This window comes from Hevea brasiliensis, chromosome 12 (assembly GCF_030052815.1).
Source record: "Hevea brasiliensis isolate MT/VB/25A 57/8 chromosome 12, ASM3005281v1, whole genome shotgun sequence".
In the NCBI taxonomy this organism is placed as follows: domain Eukaryota; kingdom Viridiplantae; phylum Streptophyta; class Magnoliopsida; order Malpighiales; family Euphorbiaceae; genus Hevea; species Hevea brasiliensis.
Genome location: NC_079504.1, coordinates 13,117,294 through 13,128,940, shown reverse-complemented (window position 1 = coordinate 13,128,940; position 11,647 = coordinate 13,117,294).

Genomic DNA, 11,647 nt, shown 5'->3' with positions numbered 1-11,647 from the left:
CAAACCTTGAATTTTGATCTTAAGCAAGCTGGTGAGAAAAGGTTGTTACAACTTAATGAGCTTGAGGAATTGAGGATGGATGCTTATGAAAGTGCCCGTATTTACAAAGAAAGAACTAAAGTTTGGCATGATAAGCATCTGAGAAAAAAGGAATTCAAAGAAGGTGATTTAGTTTTGTTGTTCAACTCAAGATTGAAATTGTTCCCTGGAAAACTCAAGTCAAGGTGGACTGGTCCATATAGAGTTTCTAAGGTTTTCCCTTATGGAGCAATTGAAATTTAGAGTGAAAAATCTGGGAATTTCAAGGTCAATGGGCATAGATTGAAACATTACATAACTGGAGACCCAATAATAGGAGCAAGCTGTTACAAGCTCTCCAATCCCTCACCTCTTTTCAGTGAAATTCATGAAGAGTCCAGCTAAGGACTATAAATTAGCCCTCTTGGGAGGCATCCCAAGTCCTTTTATTTTGCTTTTGCTAATTTACTCTCATTTTCATTGATTTAGTTTTTATCTTAAATCTCCCCAAATTCAATTTTTGACATTGTTAAATCTTGTCCCTTGTAGATGTAATTCCATGAAGAAAGGCTGGTGAACTGTTGGGGAAGTAATTCTTAACTTGAGAATTTTGTTCTTCAAAAGAACTGATTTGGTTTTTGCTGCATAACCTGTGCAGGAGCTGCAATCTGATTTATGCAGAGGAAAAGTGAAATCTGTAGCAAAAAGGGTGTCTGCAGCAAATGGCTTGTGTTTTTGGTGAGGTTGGATGTATTTCAATGGAGGAAGGTTGGTGAACTGCTGAAGTTGCTATCTGGTTTATGCAGAGCAGAAAAATAAAATCTGCAGCAGATCACTTAAGTTCTTGGTGAGGTTGGGTGTGTATTTTTTTTTTAATACTTGTGCTTATAATGTTAATATGGTGGTAAGTGAGTCATTTTTGCAGTTTTGAGCTTCTTTGGGTTATAGGATACAAGGTAGAAATGCTGAATTTTCTTGGCAAAACTTGGAAAGTTCATTTCTCATTTGTGGTTAGATGCAACTTCATGCAGATTTTATGGAGTTTTATGTGCTCAATGTTGATTTGCAGAATTTGACTTAAAATGGCATAGTTCTCAAAGGTCTTTTATGTAGGATCCATTTTTACATGCTTGTGTGATGCCTTTTTGATACACTTTGTATATATTGACGTGTTTTTAGTGAAAATTTCTCATGGTTTATGCTTCATGGAATTATATTTCTTCATTTTAGGGTATTTTTCACACTTGCAAATCATGTTCCATTGCAATCTTAATTTTGTTGAATTGTGCATAAGCAACTGCATAGCTTATGCAATCCTGCATAACCACAATTCTTGCCATTTTCCACCTTTATTGCAAGTGCATAAGGAGAGTGCATAGCTTATGCAACTCTGCATAATCTCATTTTGTCAAATTTCATATCTGTCAAAACTTGCATAAGGTGAGTGCATGACTTATGCACATTTGCACAACTTCAAATTCTGCATTTTCTCTCTCTGCCGAAGTCTGCATAAGCAGAGTGCATAACCTATGCACTTCTGCATGACCAGAAACTCCAAAAATTCAAACCTGCCGAGGGGTGCATAAGCAACGTGCATGGCCTATACACTTCTGCATGACCAGAAACCCAGAAAAACCAAAGTTGCCGAGACCTGCATAAGCAGAGTGCATAGCTTATGCACTTCTGCATGACCTCATACTCTGAATCTCAAAACCCACCGAAGAGTGCATAAGCAGAGTGCATAGCTTATGCACATCTGCATGACCACCAACCCAAGTTCCAAAAATTGCCGAAGAGTGCATGAGCAGAGTGCATGGCCTATGCACTTCTGCATGACCCGATTTTCTGAAAAACCAAAGTTGCTAAGACCTGCATAAGCAGAGTGCATAGCTTATGCACTTCTGCATGACCTCATACTCTGAATCTCAAAACCCACCGAAGAGTGCATAAGCAGAGTGCATAAGCAGAGTGCATAGCTTATGCACATCTGCATGACCACCAACCCAAGTTCCAAAAATTGCCGAAGAGTGCATGAGCAGAGTGCATGGCCTATGCACTTCTGCATGACCCGATTTTCTGAAAAACCAATTCTGCCGAGAGGTGCATAAGGGGAGTGCATGACTTATGCACTCCCGCATGACTTCACTTCCCAATTTTCAAAAGTTGCCAAGACCTGCATAAGCAACGTGCATGGCCTATGCACTTCTGCATGACATATTTTTCTACACTTCAAAACAAGGCAACACTTGCATAAGCTGGTGCATAAGCCATGCACATGCACTTTCCCCTTATGCAGTCTTTCACAAAACCCATTTAAATCAAATTTTTTTCCTTTTTCTTTCCCACCTTCACCCCGATAAACCTGTTCACTGCCCTTCTTCTCTCACAATCCTCATTCCGGCATAACTCCTCCTCACGCCTTCTTCTCCATTTCGATTCTCACTACATTTGCCCTAATTCTCATTCTTCTTCGATTTTCTTCTTTCCCCATTATCTTTTCCATCTTCTTCATCGGCAATGGAGCCACCTCCCCATTCCCGTCCAGCTTCTCCTCTCGAAGTCTCTCCATTGTCATCGATACCCCCCACTTCCAATTCTCCTCCACAAGCGACACCCCCACCACCTCCCCCAACCACATACAAACGCAAAATTCGGTCCAAATCTGTGCGACCCATGTCCTCTGCCCCTCCTCTGTCCAAACGCAAAGACCCACCCACCCCATTGTCGGAACCGCCACCCAAAAAGCCAAAAGCTCCAAATTTCTACACCCTCTTCCAAAGAAAGACAATTTCGGCAGCCTCACATGTATCAAAGCTACCCTGGCCTCTTCCTGATACAATTCAAAAGGCAGCTTTTAAGCGACTCAAGGATAGGAGGGTCCAACCCACTAGGTATATATCTGCCGATTCTCTACAATCCCTTGGTTTATTTGACAATATAGTTGCATATCTTGATGGGATGGGTTGGATGGAATTTGTGCATAAACAGGAGATAGTTTATCCAACTCTAGTTTTGGAGTTTATTTCTTCATTCTCTGCTACCCTTAAATTGCATGATGTAGACCATAAACCAATTATGAAATTTAGATGCTTGGGGCAAAATAGAGAGCTGTCATTGGACCAATTTCATAGCATTTTTGGTTTTGCTATTGATGGGTTATTTAGAGTACCACATACTGGAGTAGAGGTAGCCAACAAGGGCATTTGGAATGCTGCCCAATTTTGGAGAATCATCACAAACCAACCTCAAACTTTCTCTGCTGGAAGATCAAAAACATCCCAAATACTTGACCCTGCACTTAGGTTTATTCATAGGCTGATTGCTAGCACAATATTGGGCAGAGGGACTAGTTCTGGTGCTGTAGGAAAATCTGAACTATTTATGTTATGGTGTGCATTTCACAAAGTTAAGGTTTCTCCTGGTTATTTCTTTTGTGAACATGTGCTGCATATTGCCACCAAATCCATAGGTGACATTGTTTTGGGTGGGCTCATCACTGTCATAGCCAAGCATTTTGGTTTTAATCCTGCAGAGCACTCAATACCAGCACTTGTGGACACTTTATATTTTGATACTGCACACTTAACCAAAACAGGGTTCAATTTGTCATATTTTGATACTGCCCACCCTGCAGCAGAAACTGAGCCTATTGCACAACCGTAAACCCAACCTTTCACATCACCCCACAAAGACCCTACTACACCTACCCCACCCTCACCTGCTCAGACATCCCAAAGACCTCTGCCACCCCATTCCTCCTACAGCTGAACCTACCTCATCCACAGCCCCTCCTGCATTCAACACTAAAGCCTTATTCACCTACCTTGACAGGCTTAGTGATGATATCTACTTTGTGGATAGGAAGCTTGACACTGGTCTTGATACACTCAAGGATCGTCATGATCACCTATTTGACCTTGTCATGGAAACCAGGGACAAGCAGAAAGAACTGAAGGAGATGGTGAAGCAACTCATGATCTTTCTGGGCATGCCACCCCCACCTCCATCACCTCCTCCAGCACCATCATTTCGACAGCCAGCAGCAGCCACCAGCCCCTTAGCAACATCCTTGGACAAAGGCAAAACAATAGACATAGATTAGCTTCTGTTTTACTTTTGTTCAATCTTGTAGGACCTTTTCTTTGTAAATATGTTCAAACATTTATAGTTTGTTTCAAATTATGTTTGTTTGTTTTGAATTAGTTTGTTTTAAATTCTGTTTTTCTTGAAGTTTTATTGGATAGCTATTACATTAGTCTTCTTTAATTTTCATTGCACTTATTGCCCTTTTGTACATATTTGCCCATACTCTGTATATATTTCAATACTTCTACTGCTGGTTGTACATTTCCCTTGCCAATTCCCATGCAGCAGCTTTTGTATACACTGCACAGGTTGTATCTCCCTTATGCAACTGTTTTGCATAGCCTGTGCAACCCTTTCTGCTACTTATGCAAAGATCGCATGTTGTATTTCCTTTATGCAATCGTCCCTGCATAGCCTATGCAACATATATTGCCTCTTATGCAGCACCGCACGGATTATGCACCTTACTTATGCACAGGCTCGGGACAGCACTTAACTCTGCATAACCTGTGCAGTTTCTTATACATCCCTTTATCTTGAATTCTCATCTGCTACATACCAGGTAACTCTTTCTTTTTGCTCTTAATCTTTACAATTCCTGGTAATTACCATTTACTTTGACTTTTGATAACACATTGCATGAGACATTGAGGACAATGTCCAATTTTGAGTTTGGGGGTGCACATTCTGATTTTTGCTTAATTTTTGCTTCATTTTTCACATTTTGAGTATAAGAGCATCTCATCCCATTTCATTTACATATATTGTAAATATTTTACATATATTTCCACACATACATATACATAACACATTTACACACACATTATACATCACTTAGAAATTGTACACATTGCATACAAATAGACTCCCTCCATTTAGTTAATGCATTACTCATTTTAGGAATCATGCACCATGCATTAAAATCTTTTGCCAAATCCCTTGAGTTTTGAAAAGTTACCTATGAGAGTGATTTAACTCACCCTTTAGTCGGGTTTGTGGATTGAAAGTTCCTAAGAGGTGCAAAGTTTTGAAGTGTCTATCCCTTGCCTATATCTTCTTAGCCAAAAAGCCACCCAACTAGTCATTTTGAGATGGAAGTGTTTAGAGGGAGTTATTGGATATAAGGTAGTCAAATGATGTCTCACCAATCCTAGAACAAATTTTCTAAACCTTTCAAGGCGAAATACCAGCTTATACTTGAAAAGAGAAATGATTAGGCATTCTTTGATTTAAACCTTCTCATTTTGAACCTTTGGCCCTTTTTCCTAATTAAAATTTACCCTTGCAAACCCCTTTGAGCCTTTTTATCCCTAATTTTTCTTGAAATCCTTATTACCACCTAGCCAATGAACCAAACACTCCAACCCTTTTCATGAGAGTAATTATTCATAATATTAGGTACATAAAAAAAATAAAAAAATAAAAAAAAGAAAAAGAAAAAAATATACAATAAAAGGGAGAAGAAGTGCTTGTCATCTTGTAAAAGTGCTAGTATATGTGCTTTTCACTATTGCCATTCAAAATGAAAGAAATCCACCCAAAGTATTAAAGAAATGAGTTTGGGGGTGGCAAATTTTAGGGACAATCATCAAAAGAAAATACAAAATGCAAGTTTAAAAAATCAAATGTCCCTCATTTTTATGTGTTTTGAAAACTATGCTAGCACTTGACAATTCTCATTGTGTATTTCTTTCCTCCACTTATATATATAAAAAAAGAAGAGAAAAAAGAAAAAAAATGTAATAAAATAAAAAGGTGTACCTTATGTTGTCAAAATTGAAAATATTCTCATGCTTTGAACCCTTTTTACCCATTTTTCTTCTTAGCCTCATTTTGAACCCCATGGCCCCATTACATCCCTAAAAAGACCTTTGATCTCTTGATAGTACTTGCTACATTAGTGGAGATGGGAGTAGGGAATTTGCCTATGGGATTGGAAAACTATTCATCTATTCATTCAATTCTATCATTCCATGTTGAGATACTTTGGTTATTGATTGTCCTAGAATTCCTTTTGAGCATGACTATCTCTTTTGATTTGTTGGTTTGGGGATTTTGAATGATAATTGACTTGATGGCTAAGCGGTGAAAGCTTGGATAAGCATTAAATTCTTTGCATTTTGAAGGATGGGTATATGGATTGTTGGTATGGCTAAAGGTGTGTTAAGTTACTTTAATGGGTAATTTTCATAGCTCTTTGGATAAGGCACGCCTAAAAATTTTGCATGTCATTTTAAAGTTTGCTTGAGGATAAGCAAAAGCTTGAGTTTGGGGGTATTTGATGCATACATTTTGCATAATCATTTAGGTTTAAATTCATAGCCATTTTATTTGATTATTAGTCACTTTTAGCTAATTTCATTAGTTATTTAGTTAGTTTTTCATAATTGTCAATTTTAGATTAATTTGTAAATTTTACTTTGTTTTGTAGGAAAAATGGTGTTTTTGGAAGGACTGAAGAGAAATTTTGCCACTGAGGAGTGACTTCTACAGCCAAAGATGTCAAAAACAAGTTTTCAAGCTGAAATATGCATTGACCAAACTGTGCATAACTTGCCGCATAAGCTATGCAGATCTGCATAAGGAGAAAGATCACTGTTCCAGAACCAACCGAAATGTGCATAAGGAGACTGCATAGCTTATGCACATTCTCGCCTCCCTTATGCACCTTCACGGAATTGTGCATAACCTATGCACCAAGTCATGCGATTCGCATAAGTGACTCAGAATCAGTAAAATCGCATAAAGGACTGCATAACTTATGCAGTCCACTTATGCAGTCCCATAAAGAGTTCATTAATGAGCTGGCAGGAGATTCCCTCAAATAATTCCTCCTAGAACATACCATTTTAGGGCTCCATGTCAGAAAAATGCTATAAATAGTCTCATTATCCCATTTTAGAGGGGAGACAAGGAGCAGAAAAGGAAAGGAGGGGCTGAGCAGAATTTGAAGAGTCACTTCCACCTTCCACACCATTTTCAACCAAGATTTGCAGATTTCTTTCTTTCCTTACATTTTTCTACATTTCTAGTGTTTAATTTCTTACTTCTTAGCTTAGATTAAAGCTTTATTTCCATTTAAACTCATCATATCTTGTAAGCATTATGGATAGAGAGTAGTTTACTTTTGATTCTGGAGTAAGGGTTGTAATATTTGAGATATTTTGTGGATTTTGATTGGGTAATCCATATTTTGTGGTCTTAATGAGTTTTATTCATTTCTTGTATGCTTAATGACATGCTTAGTGTAGGATCCCATTAAGTGATGTTCTTAATCCATGGTTGAAGCACCGAAAGGAGAAGGCCTTGTGATAGATAATCAAGAAATTGGACTTAATTAACTTAGACCTAGAAATAGGCTAAGGATTAAGAGGATTCACAGATTAATTAAAGAACTTAATGGGTCTTAATTAATTCTAACTCCACGAAAGTAGGATTAGTTTGATTAAGGCACTCTTTGTCTCACTCGAAAGGGAATTCAAAGGATTTAAGAATTAATCTCCTTAAAACCCATAAGTTTCATAAAATTGGATAACCAATTTAAAATCCCAAAATAGCTCGAATATGAAATCCCGAACTCCGGAATCGCCTTTTTACCATTGTTAATTTTCAATTGAATTTAATTGCTTGCCATTTTCAATATTGCCATATTTGAACTTGCTTATTTCAATTTGATGCAATTTTAGTTTAATGCAATACATTGTTGAATAGAATATTGATTTTGCATATATAGATTTCACGCTCCATTACCCATCAATTCATTACTTTAATTTCATAAATACTTCGATTTAGTCAACTTTTATATCAAAAATTCAATCATTAACACGACTCCTCGTGGGATCGATATCTTTTCTATACTACTTGTACGACCCGTGCACTTGCGGTAGGGACGCATCATTGCCTTGGCCTGGGGTTGATCAATTGCTTGCTCCCATAAAGAGACGAAAGACGACAGTGAAGAGGATTTTCCTTGCTCTCTTCAATCAGTTTTTAAGCCATGCACGCGTCTAAAGGTGGGTTCCTTTACGTTCCTTCGCCTATCTCGGCTTTGCATGTCATCATTTCTGACGACCGATGAAAGATGTTTGCTGGGCAGCGCCTTTTTTGCTGCTTCTATTTGAGTTTTTCGGGTTAATGCTGTTCATGGACGGGTCATGGGTTTTAGGTTGATCTTCCATTGCAATTTAGGGTTTCGATTCTTTGGGTGTTGGCTATCTTTGGTGGCCTTGGCTTCAAGCCTTTTTAAATCAATGGCATATCTATCTTTTCAAAGAAAAAACATAAGTTGTAGGTTATGATTGACAAAAAAAAAAAAAAAAAAGAAATGATTCCACCATGGAATAAAGCATGCAATAGTTTACAAGTTATTAACCGCCATAAATTTTCCAGAGAAACATTATTATTAAGTTGATGAATTGAAAATTCATTTCTATATATATATTTTTGATCTGCAAATTAAGCAGGAATCAAACACCTAACTCTTTTCAAAGAGCAGCCCACATTGTCAAACTTTGCAAAAATAAAAGAAGCAAGCACAATTCTTATTTGAAAATACAGAGACAACCCTAATTCCATAATATGCCAATAGCTAGGATATTAATATAAAAACTTGTGAAATTTTTTTTTTTTTTTTCCTGTCTTGTGTCTTCCACACATGGAGGATTGGTGAGATTTTATCTTGTGGGTTGTTCCGTTCTCTGTGTCTTTTCTTGTGTACAACACACACCCAAAACCTGTATGTATATTTTCAGTCTTAAGATAAGATTAAGACAGCTTTTAATATGTTTTTTCTTTTATAAATTTAATGGAGGCAGTATGAGTCAGTATAGTTAATGGATTAAGTGAATAATCTTAAAATAAATAAATAAATAAATAAACAGACTTAATTTACAATTCTTACACTTAGTTTTTAAATTTTGTAAATAATTTTTCATTTAATTATTATATAAATCCATATAATATAGTGATTAAAAATAATTTACCCTTTTCTAATATGACTAAAAATTTAATTAAAAAAAATAATTTTTTAGAGATATATAATATGATAAACTGAGTTTTATAATATGTGAAATTGTAAATATAATAATTTTAAAATTTTTAGAAAATTAAAATGAAATAAATTTTAAATAATTATTATTTTTTGTACGAGATAAGATTTTAATTGTTTAAATTTGAAAATATTAAAAAAAAAAGTTAATATTTAACATGATTAGTTAATTTTTACATAAAAAATAAAAATAAAGGTAAAAAAATTATATCGCATGACAATTTTTTAAATATTCGTTTAAACTATTTGGCACATTCTTATAAAATATTTTTTAAGACTCAACTTTAATATAAATTTATAAATTGCAAAAAGAATTAATATATAGTACCGCTATTAGAAGGCAATCAGGTAATATAGATTTTCTCTGCCTTGTTCATTTTTTCGAAATCAATAGTTATAATATGCAATACACATCTATCCACTAAATTCTTATTTAAATTTAAGTGAATTGTCATGTTTATCTAATAAAAAATTAATTTAATTATTAATAATATTACTGTACTCATAAATTTTACAAATATATGCAATTATAAGCTACTAAATTTATACAAAATATCAATAGATGCACTGGTCAAGGGAAAAAATAAAAATAAAAATAAAAATAGCTCATAATGTTGAGATTTTGTTGCCAATAAATAAAATTATATGTAAATTAGAAGAAAGTAGAAGTAGTTGGTAGTAATTAAATGAGGTAAGTGGATTATTTATTTTAGAAAATTATTGTATAAATTAAATTTATTATAAATCTAAAATATAAATATATAAAATTTATATATTTAATAAATATGTCTTATCATACATCTTATATTTTAAATTATCATAATTAATTAAATTTAGATAAAAAAAATTCATTTTATTTCGGCAGTTGGTAGTGTTAAAGAGGGAGAGATAATTATGAATAATGAATATAATATGCAGTCGATGCATTCATGTTCGCTGTAAAGAAGAGGATCATTAAATACCTTTATACACAAATACATTGTCTGGCTAATCTTTTGATTTTCGTTCGTTGTTTAATGCAGTGGCCTTTTGAGGATGATTTTATATATAATTAATTCATAATAAGTGATGGCCTTAAAATAATTTCAATTTTATATCTATAATATATTATAATTTTCATTGAAGATTTTGTGAACAAAAGCACGTGCACTATACAACCCCACATGACCAGTCATCTTTTTTAAATCATTCATGTTTCTCACGTTCTTCATTAGCTCATCAATTATGACTAAACTCTTTTTCTTATTTAGGTATTTTAAGCAACATTAATTATTCTAAAATAAGATATTTATTTTAAAGTCATTCGTTATTTTACTAGTTATTAGTTGATAGATATTAATGGTTAATAGTTAATTATTTATTTAGTAATTTAAAATAAAGATATTTGATAAAAATAATTGTTAAATTAACTGTGAAATATAAAAACGCTTCATCAACTACTAAACACTTATATAAATATTATACTATTAAATAATATAAATAAAAGAGATAGCATTTTAAATATAGTCAAAACACTAAACATTATCTTAAAAATTGTCGCTAAATAAAGCCTTATTTACATAAAGAGATAATTTGGACTATATAATAAATATATATATCTTTTTCAAATTTCATTTCATTCAATATTTTTTTTAATATTTAGTAAATAAAGCACTGGCTTTTAAAAGAAAAATTGAAAATAATGCAAGTGTGTCTCCTCTTTCTTTCCGAAGGATGATGGAGTATTCTATAAATTTCCAGCAAGAACTTGTGGGGATGAGATTTGCCATTCTTCTCTGCTGGCTGATTGAACCCGTTAAGTTTCGCTATAAGACTTTCTTCTCCTTTTGAATTGGTGCGTTGCTTCCATATTTTTCCTTTTTCCCCAAACAATGTTTTTCAATAATAATTAATAGATCATAAATTAATAGTTTTTTTTTATATATATATATAATTTGGTTATATCCCATACTTTAGTTCAGTCAATTTTTTTTTATTTCGATTCAATTATAAATTAAATCAGAATTGAATTAACGGAATGAGCAATCTTATTTCTCATATTTCACAGTGTTATTTATTTTTCTTTTTATCCTTTTGTATATTGAATTCTTTTTGTGTATGTGTGTATACATGCGTTGATTTTTTATCCTTATGTTTTCTAATAGAGGTATCTATTACTTTTAAATTATTATTATATATTCTACCAAACAAATGTGATATCTCAAAAAATTACGATAATTGCAATGTAAAACTTTACTTGAAAATATAAAACATGGAAACAATTCTCGAGCTATGCAAAAGGGATTTATAGAGAAGACTTAGAATTTAGAAGTTTAATCTTCTTTTTTTTATGCTACAATGAGCCCAAATAAAATTAGAATCTGCAAAACAAACGAGTTGATTGGTTTAAGCAACTACTCTAATGCTAAGTTAGTAGAAATTCAATGAAAGTTTCAGTTCAACAGAGAAATAGTAATGATTGCAGTAACGCACCAAACTTTTAAGAATGAAACCTTT